At 36.9% G+C, this 22,212-nt stretch overlaps 1 long non-coding RNA gene across 1 annotated transcript in view; it reads right to left on the bottom strand.

Annotated features, from left to right (window-relative positions):
- The window catches only part of LOC107711420 (uncharacterized), a 40,422-nt gene that overhangs the window by 377 nt on the left and 17,833 nt on the right, over nt 1–22,212 (bottom strand). Inside the window, exon 2 of the long non-coding RNA XR_001636702.1 lies at nt 8,335–8,445. This is a non-coding gene — a long non-coding RNA (uncharacterized LOC107711420). The remainder of the gene's footprint in view (nt 1–8,334; nt 8,446–22,212) is intronic.

Genomic DNA, 22,212 nt, shown 5'->3' with positions numbered 1-22,212 from the left:
ACAAAGAGTTATTTCAATGTGTTCATTGCCATTTCCTCATGATTATTTGTGATATTCGCAAACAATTTCTTGAAAAGTGAAATTTCTTTTTTCAGTGCATGGATTACAGTGGTGTTCATTTTGCATGGTTTTTAAAGCATCAGCTTTGAGGGACCAATTCATTATATGGACTCACAGAGATGGATTATTTCTCTAAAAACCTCCGTTTGTGAAAGAAAGAAAGTTATATACCTTTGGGATGGCATAAGGGTGAGTAAATGATGAGAGGATTTTCATTTTCAGGAGGAATATCCCTTTAACTTTTAGTAACACTGTGAACAACCAGCAGTTGTAATCAGTCAACAGGCCCATAAGAGTCAATGTGAGCAGTGTGAGAAGGGTTCAACAGTAGGTTTGCCCCCTTTGTCAGAGACCAAGGGGGCCAGTCTAACTGCGTTTCATGATTAATGAGAGAGGGAAATGGGGTCATGTTGTATTAAGAAAATGTGTGTTTAAACCCAAAACCGGCACAGAGCTCTAGACTAATGCATCAGTTTTCGACTGGACACCTGAGAACTAGAGGCTGTTACACCGGTCCCTACGGCCTGCAGGCCCATCCATCCACACAGAGCTCCCTTTACCTTTCTGTCTCAGTCGTTCTCTCACTTTCTTCCTTTATAGCGTCTTTTTTTAGCTCTTTTCCACTCTCGCTTTCTTGCAATCCCTCTCTCCATCCAACATTTTTCTATTGTCCATTCTTTCTCTACTCCATAACACAATAGGCTCTGTGTCAGTGTGATTGCGTGTTTATAGGGAAGCCATGATGGTTAGCACTCAATCCGCTCTCAATCCCCTCAGTGGACAGCAATTTGATCATGATGACTTGTTGGGGATACAACGGCATGGCCTCGGGTCCCTACTTCTCTCTGCATTTACTTCAATCTATGATGCTAGTAGCAATAATATGTGCAGATATTTAAGGTAAAAACTAGTTTCTCAATGTGTGTTTTTTTTTTTTTTTTACATCATAACCTGGAGCTTTTACAATTATAAAAAACCTTTTTTTTTTACAAAAAAAAGCTTTTTGAAAAAAACAAGTCTGCAAACAAAAGTCTCATAAATTTGTTTCAGATCTGTTTTCGGTTTGCTCAAGTGAACCATCATTTTGATGCATAGAGTTCACGTTGCAAAGTTTAGTTGTAAACCAAATATGGAGGGTTGATAGCGACTAAACAAACAACGACTGATTCAGATGAGCTTCTCATCCTCAGCGGAGGCCCAAACAAACGAAAGCATTATAGTACTGTGCCGAGATACCCAACAGGGAGTGGAAAAACAAATAATAGAGAACCATGACATGAAAGTCTGTGCAATGGGTTGTCCTGAAATGAAAACCTGACATTTACAAAAGCAGATTTCATAACTGTCTTTTCATCAATATGACAATTACCATAAATTGGTTATGAAGAGTGAAAATTTCTGGTTTTGATATATAGTGTTCCTCCTCAACGGAAACTTCTGCTGTAAGGAACAATCAGTATATTTATGCCATAATTAAGTTTGACTAGGACTTCATCAAAGAAGAAGATGAACTTGCAGAGGGAGTTTGAAAATCAGATTGTTTATCTTAACTTGTGCCTTCCACCCTACTATCATTATTTCCTGTTTCTCATAAACAAAATGTAACAAACTGTTGACCATAGGATGACGAGACCTGCTGGACTAGACGACATACAACTTAAAACCACACTGCCATTATATTTTACAGTCGTGTTTTAATTTTTTTAAAAGATAAGAATTTTGAAGAGTTTTAAATGAAGAGTCTTTTTTTTTTTTTTGCAGGAAAGGAGCATAAATTAAAAGCCACTGTATAACCTCATTATATCAAGATTATAATATAAGTAAATATTAGTATATCATAATTAAATATATTTATTTTGCTGGATATTGTCTCAGAATTGGGCCAGCACAGGCTGAACGGTCACTGATGCGAGTCGGCACTGAAGTATACAGTATCATATTGATTTGCTCATAGCTGTCTTGCTCTTAGACAGATGATCCTGTTTTATTGGATCATTTCCTCAAACTCTACATTAGGAGGCAGACAGGATCAAAAGCAAACACCAAGAAAGGTCACTCTAATGATTTCTTGTTTTTTGTTGTAAAAATGGGAACATAAAAGAGAAGTAAAGTACCGTTTAGCAATCAGATTAGACAAAAAGATGTTATCTCATAATTCAAACCTTAACTTGTCATTTTTGAAGTTCTCTGTGCTGTATAACACAAACTATAAAGATTCACAACACAGTCCTAGTCACAATATAAATAAAATAAAGCATCTTATATATATATATATATAGGAGTCAGTAAAGAATCTTAAAAGAAATATATTACAATTTCGAATTAATTAGCATAACTTTTCAACATTGACAATAATAATTTAAATAATTCCAATTCAAATAAAAAAGCAAATTAACAGAATCATGTGACACTGAAGACAGCAGTAATGACTTCTGAAAATTCAGCTTTGCCATCACAGGAATAAATTAAATTTAAAAAAAAAATTAAAATAAAATAGTTTTTTAATTGTGATAGTAATATTGATATGTATAAAAGATATACATTTACTTTGGTTGACCGGCTCTGAAACCCACACACACGTACTTCCCTCCCTCCTCACTTCCCTCACTTATGGGTCAGAAGTCAAGCGATTGATCACAACGCTTCCTGCAGAGAAAGTCACATAAATGCGTCCTCTCAGGATTACGCTGGGCTAAATATGGTCTGCTTTGTTTAGAACGGTTAAACAACACCATCACGTTAAACTCTCTGTTTCCTAGATGTGTGAAATCATTGGCTATTCTATTTGAGTAATTCTGCTTTGGTCACCATGTTTTTTTCTGTGTGCTGGGTGCACGGGTCCTGCTGGTTACATTAACCCATGTTTGGACATCTGCTGGGGCTTGGCTCAAAGAGTGGGCCTGTCGACGTGGGCTTTAGAAAATCAAGAAATTGCACAAACACTGGGCTGCGTGGTAATAAAAACATGCTCCCGCTTGCTGCATTACACCTACATTAGCCCATCTGTCCGGCCTCTGTTGATGCATCGATGCTGTTAAGGATATCTTTAGCCAGATACAGTGACATTTTGAATGCCTTCTGGATTGAGCTGAGCAATGTGACTTTTTCCACTTCAACTTATTTTCTTGTCAAACAGTAAAACTATAGCTTGTGGTCTAATAAAGTCAAGTTTGTATATATTTTATATAAAAGACACTTAACTTTACAGCTTTTAATAAAGTGCATAAAAGCAAGGAGTGAACTAGAGAAATAATAAAGAGTGATGGGGCAATCGTAGCTGCTCTCAGTAGGGGAGTGTTATGGTAGGGCCCCGTTTATTTACTTTAAGATTCTGCTGAAAAGATACAGACTGATGTTTTGTCACAAGTAAAATACGAGCCGCTTAACAATATTGTGAAATAGCATAAACAGTGAAATGACCCTTAGAGTAATAACCATCACTTACAGTTATGATAGCAGGCTGATGTATTCTGATAAGATGTATTTTTTGCTCCGTTTGAGGTCTTAATTTTTCCCTGCTTCATGCTAGACGTAAAGGAAAAGCTAAATTAGCAAACTAAATGGATAATTGCTTTAGAGGGAGATATGAATAAAGAGGAAGAAATCTGAGCCCTTGGGTGGTTTTATTGCTTCCCATTTCTTTCAGCTTTTCTTCACCAACAACGGCAACCATTGATGCTTTGGAGTGATCTTTGGTCAACAGTGAAATTGTTTTAACCAATTAGGAACAGGTTATTAACAGACTTTTGCAAACAGATCATTTGCTGCGATGTTTTCTTTTTTAAACTAAATCTGAAATTGAGATTGGTTCATTTTTGGTAATAAAACTGTTCTTTGTAGAACCTAAATATCTTCCTTATAGCTTAATAAACTGACATCACTTGGATACATTGCATTGAATATATTTAAAATTGTATATAATAGCAATATCAACTGTAATTGCAGCTGTGCAATAAAGAGGGTGTTTTGTTGAACATTACATTATTGAACACCAGTTTCTGACTTTATCTCGAAGTCTTTAATATTTAAATAGGATGTAATTATACAAAATATATTTTGCTTTTTTAATAATGTGCTATGCTATGCTTCAAAAATCCTGAACATCAGCATGTTACAGTAAAAAATGCTATCTAAAATTAAAATTTTATCTACATAATCTAATAAATCTATTACAGAAAAATATAGGGGAATAAAATGATAAAACACTTTTTTATGTTCATATTTTAGATTCATAAACACTATGTTTTTACTTCATTTTTTAAGATTCAAATTGGCACAGTTTTCCCATCTACATACATTTTGTGGCGTAAGCCTGATTCTGTTCACTGCCTCACATACTCTCTGGCTACATAATTCAAAAGTTATAGACAAAGCAAAAGAAATGTGAAATTTACGCAACTGCAGTGACAGGTAGAATAGCGTGCTGGTCTGCTGTGGTTCTGGAGAGAAACGTTTACACGCTTAATTTAGTTTCATCAAAATATTGTTTACATGTCTCTGTGGAACTGACAGTGGCAGTGTGCTGTTATTTGAGCCTGACTATTTGTCAGTGCCGTTGTGACAAGGGCACCACAAGACTCCTCAGAAGGACATGGGCTACTGAGACCCAACTTCATATTTCACTGGGTGTGAGACGTATCCGTTGGCTTCAGCATTTAAGGTGCCACCGATTTACTGCAGTGGTGCTTAATAATAGTCTAGAAAAAAAAAAATGAAAATCCAGTCAACAAGGAAAAAGAGACAGATCAACACATAGCCTTTAGCTCAATCCTCACTTCAATAGCAATAGTCTCACACTCTGAATACCAGTGGCATGCGATGACTTAACTGGGTATGCTATCTAATTGATCAGAGAATCAAATAAGAAACAGCATGGCAGGTGTTGATTTAAATGTAGTGCTGTTGCCACCAGGCATAACCTTCAGGTGGCAATGCCTTCCCACAGGCTTACACACAATATTTGTCACGCATGGGGAAAACTAATGGAACAATAAAAATTATTTTGCTCAAGCATATTGCCAAATAACTTGTAATTTGTAACATAATTTGTCTAAGACAAAAAAAAAAGAAAAATGTAAGATGATGTTTTCAGTGGACTTTCAAAATTACCTTTGCTTAGAGCTGGGCGATAAAACGATAATGATAATTATTGCGATATAATTTTCCTCAATAAAACTATATCAAGAGTTCGATAAATGTTCAATATAACATTTATGCTCCAAAAGTGGAACGAAACATTTGAACCACGCAACATGGACTGTTTATCCACTCGGCTCTAAGTTCAAACGGCAGCACAGCAAGAGTTTACTAGTGCAGATGTATTCACTCGCTGATGAGTCTCGGTCACGCGACACTGTGAGATCCATTGTAATTCGCTTGAATTAAGCGAATAACTAAAATAGCGTGTGATTTGAACTAGTTTAAGCGAGATGAAACAGTGCTAACAAACAGGAGAAACACTTTGCGCAACGATACACTCAGAAGGCTTTTCAATCTACAAATTGCCATCACTTACCATGGGTTTACTGTAGTAATACTTACTGCATTATGGTATTGTGTAAAAAATGTGGGACATTCATATCGAATTTTATTATTATTAGGGATGCGCAGATCCGATATTCATATCGGGTATCGGCTCCGATAGTGCCATTTTTCTCGGATCGGGTATCGGTCAGAGAGGTCCGATCCAAATCCTAGATTTTTTTTTTTGTTCGATTGTGCGAATTATTCTGTGTTACTTCTGAAGCCATAGGATAGCTTAATGTGAGCTACATATGAATATTTAAGTCCTTACATTAAAGTTCACACAAACTCTTTTCTCCGCTGTGGCTGTCAGTCATTCGTTTTTATAATGAAGTAGTCTGTATCTAGTAGACTGTGAAAGAATGATTATCAGTTCCACACACAGAGATATATAAATTCTACATTTATTTAAATGAGGGAAAAAAACTTCACTGGTATCGGATCGGTATCGGTATCGGCCAATACCGAACCCTAGGTATCGGAATCGGTATCGGAGTCGAAAAAGGCGGATCAGAGCATCCCTAATTATTATTAATGTAGACATGTATTAAAGGAGTAATGGAATATAATTACAGTATTTTTTAGATTAAGCTATAGTGTTTGTGCATTTATATGAAATGTATTTACACTATTGTTTTTCATACAATACCTAAAAACCATATAGTATACAGTATACAGTTTTACTATTGAGGTTTTAACTGTGGTTATCATGATCTAAAAGTATGCTACTATGGAAGACCAATGGTTAATTAAACAAAAAAACTCAGACAATAAGAATAATGACATTTCATGATATGAAAATAAGGTTGTTACAATTTTTACAGATGATACTTTTTTTGATAATGAAGATAAATTTGCATCTGCATCCTAACTCAAGCTACTTCAACTGTCAGCTCAAACGACTGTCAAACGTGCATTTCTAAGAGACAAAAAATTATTAAAACTGCAAACTGTGCTGAAGATATGTATCCTCAAATTCAGGCAACACAAACCTGTTTCATAAATTGAAACAATATCACTTATTAGAACACGCAGAAACGAATAAATTAATTTTTCTATTAAGATATATATTTTGTTAAGGTAAAATGACTGGAAAATAAATCTGCCTTTAACCTTTAAAGAAAAAAAGATTTGAAATGTATTGTGATAATTATCGATATCGACTGATATGAAAAATTTTATCATGATAATTTTTTTGGCCATATCGCCCAGCCCTACCTTTGCTTGGGAAAAAAAAACAAAAAACTTTTCCAATTGAGTTAGTTTACATCAAATGCAATGTGCTTTTCAGTAATCGAGATCTTGCAGCAACAGCACACTTTTCCACTTGGTTAAGCGATTCACAATGACGATTCATCCAATAGAGCATAGGCGGCAAAGCTGTAGTGGATCTGATCAAACAAATCCCTCCGTAACTGGCACAGATTTGCAGAAAATTACTGTTGTTTGGCAGTTACAGTTACATACATACATACATACATACAGTATGTATTCCCAACTATTTATTATGTAATCCTTATGTTACACCTCAAATGGCAAGTAAATTTACAGTAATTTTCCTTTTTAGCCAGTCCACAAACTCATTCTCTTGAATGCAGAGCATTCGCATCATTATATGGACTAAACGCTCCTTTTGAATACTGAATACACTGATCTTGAAGTTTAAGTTCATTGCAAAGAGATAATCTTGTCCAAACCTTCTGGAATCAGACACTATGTGCATTGACCCAGGTTGGGAATTCCCCAGGTTCTTCGACGAGGCCTCTAAAGCCCAGTGACAGTTTGTTGTTACCATATTGTGTAACCTAAAACCTCAAAGAGAGGTTTGTCACTCGCTCACCTTCTCCAGTTGTAAGCCGATAAGGACAGTAATTGACAGCTACACCGCTGGAGTGAATGACTTGAGCTCTTGAGGCCAAGCATAGACTTGAACAGCTTCCTGACAGACGCAGGTCAACGTTTTCTTTTACAGAAAAAGACCAAAAATTCTGTCATTGTTTTCTTTCCCTCTTCACATGGGAGAATATAATGTTTCTACATTTACACTGGATGGCTAAATTATCACAAAAAATGTGCCAACATCTGAATTTTCCATACACTAGTTCCAAACATTACACTTGTCTTTCAGCAGCACAGAAGTATGAATATGCATTCAGATGCCCAGCTTCAGCAGTCCAATATGAGACTCACTGCGTAGCAGGTTCCCACTGCTAAAGAGGCTATACCTTGCAAAAACAGCACCTTTCTGTGCATAGCGCGATCAGATCCAGATGGTGTGGGTTATGACCTCCACAAGGCCAGGCGAGCTGATCTACTGTCACTCAGTGTCTCAGTGTGTATGTGTGTTCAAAAGTGTAAAAGAGAAGACAAGGATGATGTATGTCAGTGTAAAAGGAGTCCACAGAATTGCCACTCTCCTGATAGTTGCCTTAATGACAGATCTGTCAGCTAATAACCATCAAGTAAATATGATACTGTAATGACTGTCTGTGGTTAAGCGACACATATACAAGACGGTTTTGCTGTGTGTGAACACTACAACACTTTGTAGTTTTGGAAAGATGCTAAATATAAGCTAAATATTGTCAATCGCCTGATAGTATTCCTGAATGCAAAGCACAGGCAGCTTATGTTGCTGATGAATTAAGTATGTGTAAATGTAAAGTAGATACAGTAAAACTGAGATGCACAGAGGGGGATGTATTTTAGGCAAGAATGGAAAAAAGAAGAGGCTGTGGTGAAGGCTTGTACCATTTCTCTCAATTTCTCCTTCCTCTCTCCTCTGCTTCTTTCTTGTTAGGTGATCGAGTTTCTCCTCTGACCCATCAGCTGAATAGGTGGGGCTTGATCAATGGCAGGAAACTGAAGGATCAAATGGTAATATATCAGAATAAGCCTGAGCCAAAATCTGCACTCAGCCACACACACAGACACTTAAACCTAGACAGAGGCCAATGTGACCACAGAAACAGTAACCTGCACACTGACAGAGAGAGTCGGTAACCTTCATCTGTGCTGTACAAGACCATGGAGACCACAAGTGAAGCATCTCTCTCACACACACACACACACACACACACAAACACCCTCTCTTCATTCTCTACACTCGCTCATAAACACCTTTATACATTTACAAACCATCGAAGCCCACGACAAATGCAAATTATTATCATGAATTGCATTTTCGATAATATTATAGGTTAAATTTATTATATGTGTGTTTATATGTATTCATTCATTTTAATTATTTCTCAAAGTTACCCTGAGGATGTGTGTGACGCCTGGTGGGAATTTGCATAATATTCGCACAAGAATTATTTGTAACTCTGTATCACAGATGTAAAGTAATAAAACCAGATTATATTGGTCTCCGCAAAGGACTTAATGCAGGACTAATTATCCCCTAAATTACTCTAATTTAGAGGTTTAGTGATTTGAGGATGATTAATTTAATCAGGATGTTGCACACACATACACACACCTCAAAATTAATCATTTTGTAATTCCAATGTTTGCAAATAATTGTTTTTTGATGTTTTGATTCTATTTGAGAGAATTCGTAAAAATCAGAAATTACTTGGAACTGAGATTTATTGTTTATGCCGTTCACTTATGTCACCTACCAATTACACACACATAAGAATCCTTGACAAAATATGAAAGAACATTATATTATATTATATTATATTATATTATATATTACGTGTCCTCCCTGTGTCTTATGTCTGTTTGGTCATTGAAAAAAAACATAAAATAACTCAGTGTTCCAGCTAATGCTGCAGTTGTGGAGTCATTAATCATATGATTTGACAACAATCATTAAAGCGGCGCTCTGGAAAGCGTCTGACTGAATAAGTGAGTTTAGCAGGTTTAAATATTAAGATACAACCGATCCGCAATGAAAGCGGATTTCTAATATTTTCTACACTGCCTTGGCCTAGTTTATCTTTCAAGAAACGTGAACAATATATGTACAATATTTAGGCTACTGGATGTTTATTTAATCTCTGTCTGTAGAGGCGGGCGTGTTAAATGGTAAAATAAGCTAAAGCTAAACACATTACTTTCAGTGATTGTTTTCATCGGGGCGGTTAAATGCGGCCATTTAAAAGATAAAGCATTTATACAGACAGACTCTAGCTGTGAGCGGTGAGAATTGATACAGCATACACTTAGAGAAGACCATTTGTATTCAGAGTCTGCAATATCTATAAGGCAAATGCTACTGCGCTGCAACCTAAAACCGGCTTTTAGCCCAAGTGGACACATTGCCCTCAGTTTAGCGTGCTGTCGGAGGAGCTTGAATTGGTGATTGAGTGTAAGCGTCGCCCGCAATCCCGCTGCCTGTCCATAAATCAGAACCGACCTCAGATTGTGACCCTATAAGACTGTCCACAAAATGTCCGTATTGAAATCTGATAATAATAACAATAATAATAATAATAATAATAATACATAGCCTATATAAACGCGTAATAAATTATTATATAGGCTAATATAGCTATTATCATTATTATTATTACACGAATTGTTTTTATTAAACGAGAGGCAGATCATATTAAAACGATTTATTTTCAGTGGTAAACATTTCACATTTGATTCCTAAATGCTCTTATGATTACAAAGTTTACAAGTTTCAGGAAAAGCCTTCACCACCGAAAAATCGCAATAAACAATGTTGCGTCGCGTTCTTTATTGCGTCTGACAGCTTTAGTGAAATAACTATATAGCCTAAGCCTAGGCCTATTAATGCAGAGACTTCACGTGTGCGTGTCAGTCGACTGAATGTTTAACTTGAGCTTCCGAGAAGCGGTTACCCAGGACAGATATAATTGTTTGTTTAATTTGTATCTGATGCATGGAGCCATGTCCGCGTTCACTAATTACAGTCCAGGTTTTGATTTGTGGCAATCAGGCTTGTTTAATCTCCTAAATCCAGGATCAAAATGAACCAGTTCCGCCTTTTCCATGAGCTACAGCACCAAGTGTCACTGGGGCCTGTGCGCTGCAGTGTGCGCAACCAATGCGCAGCGCATTTCCTCGCGTTGAGGGGCAATTACTCCCCATGTTGAATGCAGAGTGGCTCAGTGGGATTACAGAGGTGGACACCCACATGGCCAGAGGGATTGTGTGTGTGTGTGTGTGTGTGTGTGCTGCATGCGCACTCACTGCGCGCCTAGTACAAAATGATCAGATAGCCTCTTTTATGGAGGTTTTATGAGCGGGACGCCTGTGTTTCAAGACGTTGTCAAAGTATCATACTAAAGCAGAAATATAGTTAAGAAAATATATCGGAATTTAGTGGATTTCTTTTCGAACAAGATTAAATTATATGTACTGTAGTCGATGCTACATATGCAGTAAATGCAGTAAATGTTATCAAAAGCGCTCTATTGGAGACCGGGGGAGCGTTAAGAGTGATATTTGTTTCCGTTTTGTTTTTGTGCTATATGGGTCCCAAATTCTTATGTAATATTCTCATATTTGCTTGCTACAAATTCAAGTAGTTTAGAAATCCACTGCTTATTTCTAAACGGTGTAAGACAACGTCAAGCAGCTATACGAATGGTGCTGTTGTTGAAAACTACCGCACTAGCAGGGTTGGTTGTTAACACGAATTGAAAAAATGTCCATTTAAATTTTGTGCATTACTTTATATTGTGGTAACCAGATTTACTTTATTTTTGATGTCCTCCCCATCCCCACAATTTAAAATGTAAAAAGGGATAGTTCACCCAAAAATGAAAACACTGTCACAAAATGCACATGCAGTTTCAAATATGTATGATTTACTTTCTATCTTGGAACATAAAAATATATATATATTGAAAAAAGCCTTTTTGTCCATACAAAAAATGTCAAAGGGGTTTTCACATTTTCATTGTACAGACAAAAACATTTTCAAAATATCCTATTTTGTGTCCCACAAAAGCAAGTCAGTCATAAAGGAATGACATGAGGGTGAATAAAATAACATTTAATTTTGGTGTGAATAAAGTAGTAAACAAACATGGAAATACATAAATTCCATGCTACAGTCTGTGTATGTATTAGCCAACAGCTCTGTCTAATGTAGTATATACACTATTTATACTCCATATATATGAATATTAATTATAAAGCTTGATGTGATATATCACATTAAAAATAAGAATCTAATTCTAGTACCAGTTCTGCCCTTTATTATCCATTAAAATCCATTAACATTTATAAGTAGGACATGAAATTTCACTTTTTAACCCTGTGTTACAACACTCCCCATTCTGCCCTAAATCTTTTACTGTACATCTGTAAAAACATAACAGGATAAGGATATTTTCATACCATCTTACGATTAGGCTCAAAACTTAAAATTCTCTCCCAATAACAAAGTGAAAATAAAACAAAAACTAACATTGGCTGGTGTAAATTAGTGTGAAGCACCTTGTACAAAGCACGTTCAGTGAGTTTATGATGATGATGGTAATGATGATGATGATGATGGTTAATTGCAGTAGACTGTGCCTGTTGAAGGTGGCTGGATTTCTGTGAGGTACACGTATCCCAGGCTGCAGCGAGAGAGGACCGCGGCCGGTGCGGGTGTAAGGGGTGTAATATATTTAACTATGGTAAAGTAGTGTTTTGAGAATTGGTAATTGCTCACATCCTTCTCTGGCCACGGGGACACTATCCAGATCTCACCGTATACACACGTGTGGGGTTTCTGAGGTGCACGCTTTCAGGTCTGCATGGCATGCGGCCAAACGCGTCTCTAGCTTGTTTCCTGGCATGAAATGTTGACTGACTGATAAGAAAAACAGTAGCACAGAATAATAACACAATCATGAATTGGCTGATGACCCGGTTATGCTTTTAAGCAACCGCAGTGCTTTCATGTTCACAGCCGTCTCACCGCCTGCTCGAGCCCGAGGCCCGACGATCGGACCCGACTTCACACTAGCGCTCTTTGCATAAAAGAAAGTGTCTACAGTCATAATATTTACTTTGATAATGTTTTCACGACATGGCAACTCCGAAGCGGGGATATATGTATAACTGTCTAAATATGACAGTCCATGTGATTTGGAATGTGCAATGAATAAGGCTCCTTTTACCCTCTCTCTAGAATTTGCTCTGAATAAACAAGAGACTCGGGTCAGGTCCTCCGATGTGTGATCTACTTTGTAGGCCAGTGGTTAAGCGTGACATGCTTGGCCCTTAAAATATACCCTTTTTGTTAGAGGGAAACGGACAGAAAAATATACAGAATTCTCTGTAATTACGTATAAAGGTTTATTTTACTCTGAAGCCACCATGAAGAAATCTCAGCCGATGGCTGAGCACTGGATGTGCGCGGCCGTACGGGCTTCATGTTGTCTGGAGTAATCTAGCCTCGCGACTGGTTTGAATTTGCTGCCCCGCGACAGCAAAATTGTCGTAATCACAAAGTAAACAGATACTTCCTCTCCTATCAGAGCGAGTCGACAAAGTTAGTGAATGAGGGAACTTTCACTGTTAATTGTTGTTTTCCTTCGTACCCTGATTCAAAAACACTAGCATAATTATTGCAAGTGCTACTTTGATTTTGTCATTTAGTTTGAAAGGGGCTTAAGATGTTTCAGCAAATTATTCACTTAGGTTTAGTTGGTCTTGCATCTCCTCATGGAAATCAAGACTATTTCAAGATAATATATGCTACTCGGTAGTTCGATTGTGGACCAAACACAAAGAAAAATCTGTGAATGCAAAAGGGTTTGAGTTGGTACTATATATTTTCCACCCAATTCATCATATTTAATACTCACAGAGGTACATGCACAACACTTTCTCATCATTTATTTCCCCCATGCATAAACACTGAATAATTATTATTTCTAGATTTTAAGAGTGTAACCTTTCTACAATAATCACAGGAACATTTGTTCCACCAAACACACATTAAAGCCACGCTAAATAATATAATGTTAACGAACTGTTAACACATTGTTGCTTCCATGCAACTTGCAGTTCTGGTGCATTCTTTAAAATAATCAATCAACTAATCAATCACAATTCTCAGTGCTGTAGCACTTCTTATTGAGAACTTTTTAAAATTCTAAAATAAGCCATTTTTAAAAAATGTAAAAAAAATTAATTAATTAAAAAAAAGTCAACACCAGCTGCAAAAACACTCAAGCAAAATTATATAATCAGTTAGCTATACTGTCTCAAATTGAAACAATACATTACATATGTTTTTACATGGGACAATGTCCGCTCTCACCATTTACAGTAGTGTACTTACAGGAATGGCTCACATCATCTTGAGTTATTAATTTCCCATTCCTAAATCCAACTTATTTTTTTTCCACCTAGAAATGGAAATATATGATTGAAACCAATAAGTAACTCAATATACACAGACTGTAATCAGAGGCCTGTCATTACAGTCGCTATTTCACTGTTTGCCCAGTGAACCAGATTCAGTGGTTATATAGATGAAATAGGTTTTGTTTATATAGCTTTGGGAACTGGTAAATTATTTTGTGAAATGTGTGTATATAATTAAAAAATACTGTAATCATTTAGCACAAACTGATTTGTACAAATTAGAACCGAATTAAAACATTGCTTATTTCCCTGCATCCCCCACCCGGTCTTGTGCATCTGTATATTGCTTTTTTTAATACCTCTCTCTTTTCCTCTTTCTCTTTTTCCAGTCATAAAATGGTGCCAGGCTGCGACATGAAGGCAGGGGCCGTGAAACCGTACCCTCACCATCAGACTGTACAGTAGAGAGACAGTGTCACACTCCCAGTGTAAGCAGGGCATAAAAACACTGCTGCATGATAAGGAGCTGCACAGGGACTTTGAACATTTTATTAGTATCTATAAAAGAGGCACAGGACGAAGGACACAGTGTCTATAAAGCCCTAATGGAGGCTCAATTAAGATGGTCAAGTTGCTGAAAGAGACTTTTACAGTGTAGGGTTTTAACACTAACCTTGTCCTTTAACACTAACGTTAAAACCACAAGGCTGGAAAATTCAGCCTAGTTTTCATTCCACTGCATCACCAATATGTTCTGATCACTAACAGTAACAGTTTGTTTGTTTGTGTAAGAATTTAAAAGTGAGCGGTGGGTGAAGGAGAATTTCAACCTGCTTAAGTACAGAATAAAATGTGTAATATGCTACTCACACACACACACACACACACACACACACACACTAATCAGAATTTATAATCTACTTAGTCTAATCTAATTAGAGATTACCTTGCATTATTTAAATTACTTTAGATTTGAACATGTAATATATATATATATATATAGAGAGAGAGATTTAATAACAAAAAAGTGATTTCATTTCCATTTTCATTATTCTGAAATATCATTAAAAATAAAAAAAATAGTGTATTAGGGAAAGTTAAAATAAAGCAATATTAAAATCTATAAAAATATTCAATGAATATGTAAAAATAAATCAACAGACTGTATAGACAATAGACAATATTCATGTTTTGACTAAAAAAATCACTCATCTGTGTTTACTGAATATGTAAAAGATCTGTATTTATTTTTAAACCTCTATTCGGTATTCTGGTGTGTGTGTGTGTGTAGACATTTCTAAACTCTTCCTGACCTGAAATGTTTATATCCAGAGTTTACATTGTGAACATTTTAGATGTCATCAAAACCACCTTGCTCCAGGGGTATAAATTGATTCCATTTGTTGCCTGCCCAAGCGACTGGCCTCAGCCGCAGGAGCCATACGAGGGGGAAACCGAGAAGCTGGAGAAATCAGTTCTAAGGGGAGACACCGTGGACTTGCAGACGGCTTCGTGATGAGTGAAAATCAGGGATGGGGTTCAGTGGGAAATTGCATGTCATGCCTCAATCAGCAACATGTCCCAACAACCAGGGAGGCATGTGTCAATCAAACCGATGTGGGTTTGTGGGGAACCAGTGAATCAGTAGTAAGGCTTTTAAGCCATCATTAAAGAAAAACTCAGAGATGCTCTGCTGCACTGATGTTATACATGTTAATATCATACTGCCAATAATACCATAAGACCAGGGGCATTGTGCGCTATTTTTGTTTTTTGGATGGGACACCGATGGCAGTTTTTGTTCAATGCCTTAAGATTATGAAAGCACTCATAATTGAATCTTCTGACTGACTCAGAGCATATGGGATGCTTTTGTTTAATTCCATTTTGATTTCTCGACTTGGTCGAAACCGCTATTGTTATTTTTATATCTCTCTGATTGAATAACACCAATAAAAAGAGTTAAACTAAATAATATACATAATATTATATTATTAACAATCTTATAAAAATTCAGAATTTTAATATAATTAAATACATTTTATAATTTAATATTATTATATATTATTTATATACAGTATTTTTTTTAGACATTGTAGCAGTTGGTGTTATGTACATTACTGAGACAACGCAGCACAATTACACACACACACACACACACAAAACACCCACTTCAATAACCTTCCAGGATAGTGCTTAAGTTTTATAAACTCTACCCAGGAAGTGACACTAACAAAAGTCAGAGCTCACTGTAGCTCATTAGTGAGAGGATATGGCTCTAGCTGACATTATCAGCTCATCTAAAACACTCTCAATCAAAACGGTGCCAGACAACGTCAACAGCCTGTATACTATAGATGGATGAAACAGAGAGTGTGTGTATGTGTCTTTTACAGCAGAAGCAGCATTAGACAGTCTAACTGCTTAAATGTAAGCACATCAAAGTCTTAATATGTGCACAATTTTACAAACATGCATTAAATGTGCGTATATATAATTTGTGAACCAGAAGGTGTTTTTTAAATACACTTACAATGAAAGCGGTGTGTGCGAGTGTTCTGCTACGTCTATGCGTATCCACCCTCCACGCTTAGACAGAAAGCAGATGTCGGGAATGTGTTAAAGGACAGTCTTGTTGATAATCAACCTGCTATTAGTGAGGTATGTGGCAGTGGTGCTGCTGGGCTGTGAAGGATTACATTACTCAATCTCTCCAGACGACAAGTGGCTGCTTTCCTCTTAGTGGAGTGCAGCACACATACAAATGAGTTCACGCTATTTTGGAGCATCTCCCCCCTAAACTGTGTCTCGCCGAAGTGAGTTATGGTCAAGAAATTGCTCTCTGTTTTCTCCAGTGGATTAGGAGGTCCTGTAAACATGGGCTAAAGCAATGCAACCTTATTCGATTTCCACCGTACAATAAGGAGGAAGGTATCTTCATAAATGTTTGACCCACAGATGAGGTAATAGCTTTGGTTTATAAACTGGACAAGATTGGGGGTCCCAAAATGCAAAAGCTAAAATGACCGAGAAAGTGTTACATGATCGAGTGGCATAAGGCGTAAAGCAAGAAAGGGAATAATCAAGAGCTGGTGGGAGGGAGTCGATCATTGCTCTCCCTCCGTTTGACCAGCGGCCAAGCAATGAGACTCAGAGCTGTGGCCGAGCTCCTCTGAGACAGCTGCAACATTTCAGGGCTCCAACTCAGCAAATTTCCATCAGCTGCTGCTGCCAGAGACCACAAAACGCTTTCAAACAACGGCTCACTTCAAGAATTCTTGTCTCAGGGAGGAGAGACACAGAAAAAAATGGCTGGAGAAAAGTATCACAGTGCAGCTGAGAGAGTTCAGTGCATTAGGTTAGCAGATTAATGCAAACTGTGCTCTGGCAGAGGAGTTTGATTGGCCTTTCACGGCAAAAAATTGCTTGCAGGTTTGGAAGACGGTGGAGAAAAGTGTGTAAGAGCATGTAGAGTTTAGAAACGGGCTGGCGTGTTTTGTGTCAAACCCCTCAGCGTCTTTGCCATACATTAACACTTGTCACAGATGCCCATTAGGTCTAAAGCCAGTGCCGAAAATGTAATTACCAAACCATTTATTTCATTGTTAGGAAAATAAACCAATGAAACCTCAGAATGCATTAGGCTGGCTGGTGGCCTCTCCTGTTTTCACCTTCTACGTTGATAACACCCAGTGCACCGGCCTGGCATGCTGAAATAATGCTCCTCTTATACACCACAAGCCGGTCTGCTCTATTAAAACCAGCTGGCATGCATAAGTCATTCTTTATTTAAGTTCAATTAAGAGAACAACTGATTTAATGAAGGAAGCTATTTATACACAAGGGTTACTCATCCGTGCCTTCCATCGGCTGAGCGCCTCACAGGCCAAGAGGAGACCTGTCTCAATAAACTAGACCATTGACACGGGGTGCTTGTAAAAACAAGTGGGCCCAATCCATTCGTGACCGAACGCAAGGGACTAACAGGCCGCCTTTGTCATGGATGTTCTGGTAAAAGGGGGTCTTGGTTTAGAGAGAGAGGAGGAAAGGGGCCTTATGAAGAGACTGGATTTGCTGGGTTTGCTGATTAAAGGTACAGAAATAATTTGGCCTTAATTTTATAAGTATTATTATTTTGTAATAATAATAATAAAATAATGATAATAATAATAATAAAATAACAACAACAACGATACTTAATAATAATAATAATTTAAAACTAAAGGTCATTTTGTAGATTAAGTTTTATTTATTCTTGATGATGATGATGATGATGATGATATCATCATTAAAAAATAAATAATATTTGTTATTCTACAAATGAACTTTGATTATAGAAAAATGCTTTATAATTAAAATCAAATAAATTGTATGATGATGATGACGACGATGATGATGATTATTATTAATAAAAATGGCATATTAACTAATATTATTATTATTAATAATAGTAGTAGTAGCAATAATAATAATAATAACAATAATAATAATTATTATTATTATGAATCAATTTAATCAATTTTATTTATATAGCGCCTATATTATTCATTTTTAAATGTTGATGATGATGATTAATAATAATAATAATCTTAACAATAATTGTTTTATTTTAAATATTAATAATAATAATTAGTATTATTATTATTACTCACCATCATTGAGATTTAAAAATGAATAAAATAGGCACTATGTAAATAAAATTGAGTGCATTTTGATGATGATTAATAACAACAACAACAATCATGATAATAATCATCATAATTTAAAAAGAACAAAAATATTCAACATGATATTTGTTTTTAGGCGCTATATAAGTAAAATAAAATCAAATAAATAATCTATGATTATGGTGATTCTACTACTACTGCTTCTACTATTATTTATAATTATTGCTACTACTACTAAACTAAACTAAACTAAAATAAAATAAACTAAACTAAACTAAAATAAAATAAAATAAATAAACTAATTTAATTTTAATTTAATTTAAAATGTAAAAATACCAATAAATAAAACTTGTACCATGTATAATCTGTTACACAAACACTGGATCTATTCTGATTCACGATGGAGATGGAAGCTGTCACATGGACAGGTCTCAAGTCCAAGGTCCAAGTAAAGCAAGACCACTGGAGTTCAAACGCTGCTCCCCAAAACTCCTCTAATGTAGCATTTTAAGTGCTGTGCATGCGCGTTCTCTCATTCCGTGCGCATTATAAAAGTGAAGAGCTATGCTGGAGAGTAGTGTTTGAAGTCTGGGCCCAGGCCCCAGCTCAGCAGTAAAGGGACTCCCGCTGCCTTTCTCTGGCCGTATAAATGACAGCTAGTGAAATCCGAACCGCCGGCCCTTCGTAAAAAACCCCGACTATCTGCGCCGCCCTCTCATTTAATCAAATCCGCCGTAATTGTCATCTGCGGATTTTTAAAGACACAAAGGGGAAATCGTAACTTGACCCGCACCTCTTGACTCGGGGTTGTCAGAGTTTGTGTATAGTCATGCTTCGTTGTGTGTTTATGTGTGCGGCCGTATAAAGGCCTTGGCTGTCGACTTCATCTTCATCTCCCCCCATCTCACGCTGCACTACTCTTTAGATCTTCAAAGCCAGAAGAGGACAACAAATCACGGCGTCTTGTGAGTGTAAGCCTATAATAACAGTGACAAGGCATGACACTGGGGAGTAGGGCAGTCGGAACAATGGGGGGGGACCATATGGGATGTTTTTTGGGAGGAGATGGAACTATTTAAGTAGTAAAAGAACATTTGCAACCCAGAGGTGAGCAACAGGGGAGCAACTACGAAATATGGAATACGCAGGTCGCCGTAATATATGTACACCGCCTTACGGAGCGATTATACTCCTGTGTCCACTCAGCGCTAAAACAAAAAACAAAAACAGCTTTCGTATCCCGCAGATGAACTCCAAACTTCACATTAACATGAACTTATCACCTGACTTCAGCTGGTCAACTGTTCAACTGGCTGAACGCACTTATTTCGCTAATAAAAAGCAAGCGTTTGTGATGGGTGGGGTTGGTGAGGTGGAGGGGGCCAAAACAGCTGCAGAGATGTTGTGGCTGGACCGGGACAGTGCTGCTGCGTTGATTGACAGGTGACGAAGACCTGCGCCTGAATTTGCACAGCCAGACTCTGACAGCGAGGCTTGACTAATACCATGTCAACGGCAGGGCTCACATTTGTGGGTGGGAAAGGAAAATGTTATGATGTTACCAAGAGAGACGGAACAGAAAAATAACACTCCATTAAGATGAGTTAGTCGCACTCTTTAACGGGAGCTTTCACTGGGGGCTGGAGACAGCTTTATTTGTCCACCTCTAAGAAAAATATTTTCTCTAGATTTCATAGCTTCGTCCTCCAGGAGTTGAAGTATACTTGCACACTTTACAAAGCACATGTTAAATGGTACATTTTACCACTACAAATGAAGATATGTTACATTTTAACTGCTAAATATACAGAGCAGCACCATAACATTTTGCCTGAGTGAGGGAAGAGTCATTAACCAACTCTGCATTTCCTCTTTTGGGGCTGCAGCTGTTGAGTGGTTACAAAATTTGGGCACCTACCAAAACACAGAAGAATCCCCATCACCAGTGCTGTGCATGTGAACTGATAGCATCCTACTCTGCCTTTAAGCTACTAAAGCACTAGTCTGCTTTCAGACTTGATTAAGGTCTCAAATAAAATAAAACCCAAATTACATTTTGCACGCTGAAAAATAGAGACCCTTTTACAGTTGTTATAAAATTACACACACAATTCATGCGCACTTTAATTATTTTTGCATGGATAATGCCTTCGACAAAATATCAAATCAAGTACTATTTACTGTATGTTACAAAACAAATCACGAACATTCTTTTCATGCAACATGTCTCACAAAAAAGAAAACAAAATAAATTCCAAATAAATTATTTGAATGTTGAAACATGTTTGTAGTTAATGACCTATACCTATGGTGATAAGACACATAAACTGAGAACTAATTTTACACATGCGTCAAAATCTGCTAACGGAAAGCAAATCATGTAAAATATATTTATTGGAAAATTAAACACCATTTTATTAAAATTTGATAATGACTGAGAAGATCACCTTTCAAGTTCAGTAATATATTTTACATCAGCATATGAGAGTCGAACTGGACTACTGTAATGTGCTTTTTAAAAACGTCAAAATATAACGTACAACTTCCTGTTTCTGTCAGTAACACGTTGAACGATGTTCACTAACCCGTTGAGGTTTTTCAATTGGATTGCCATTTAATCCCTTTAGCATGCAGTGTAAAATATATCACTTAGTTCTGTGATTATTCTGATTCAGTTTCAGTGTGTCATGTGTCATACATGTTATTTGCTGTATCCTAATTTACCTGCTTATACTATGCCCTTAAAGTATGTACTCTTTTGTGAAGAAAAAGTACACACTTTTGAGTGTATAGAAGATTAGACAAGCTTTGGGACATATTATCATGTCATACAATTGCGTCTTTAACAGATGCGCATGCTGTCACTGTAAACTGGCCAGTCAATCACAGTTACATACTCCATATTTTATTTTATTTAACTTCCTACCGTATCGGAGAGAAAAGTAGTAGCATGTTGATCTGCCAGCCGTGGGTCTTTATGCTGAGAACTCTGCTCATATTTTTGCATAGTGATGCATTTAAAAGTTAATGGCCAAACGTATGTTTATAAACAATGTTGTTGCAAATTAAATACATATTTGTACCAGGTTAAATGTTGATTATTAGTAACTCAAAACCCTTTATCTAAAACTCTCTAATTAAAGGGGTCATCGGATGCGACATGCACTTTTACAAGTTGATTGAACTGAAATGCGTGTTGGCAGTGTGTGAACACAGTCACTCTAAAATGATAAAAATCCACCCAGTGTTTTTTTTAATCTACTAAATCATTACCCCTTTCTCAAATCAAGCTGTTCTCAGCTTCTTGGCTGTGTGATGTCACACAGACCCAGGCCCCTCCCACGATAGTTTGATTGACAGTGGCGTTTCAGCACAGACTGGACTGGCGTTTTACCTTAGACCCGCCCTGAGTGAGCTGTCATCAGTCCGCCATTGTTTCACCGCCGGAGCAGATGTAGACAAGAATATCTCAATAGCAATTGAGGTGTTTTGTTGTTGGATGTAATAATGAACATAGCAGTCGTCATTTACTCCCGACATCTGAGCCGCTGAAGACGCAGTGGATTACGTTTGTTTCTGAAGGGAATGCGTCCCCGATCTACCTAAATGCATCTATGTTTGCACAAATCACTCGTGATCCAGCCTTACCTACAGAAGAAGTGAGCATAAGGTT

Source organism: Sinocyclocheilus rhinocerous, unplaced genomic scaffold, assembly GCF_001515625.1.
Source record: "Sinocyclocheilus rhinocerous isolate Xijiao unplaced genomic scaffold, SAMN03320098_v1.1 scaffold1829, whole genome shotgun sequence".
Taxonomy (NCBI): domain Eukaryota; kingdom Metazoa; phylum Chordata; class Actinopteri; order Cypriniformes; family Cyprinidae; genus Sinocyclocheilus; species Sinocyclocheilus rhinocerous.
This window is presented reverse-complemented; position numbering and strand designations above follow the sequence as displayed.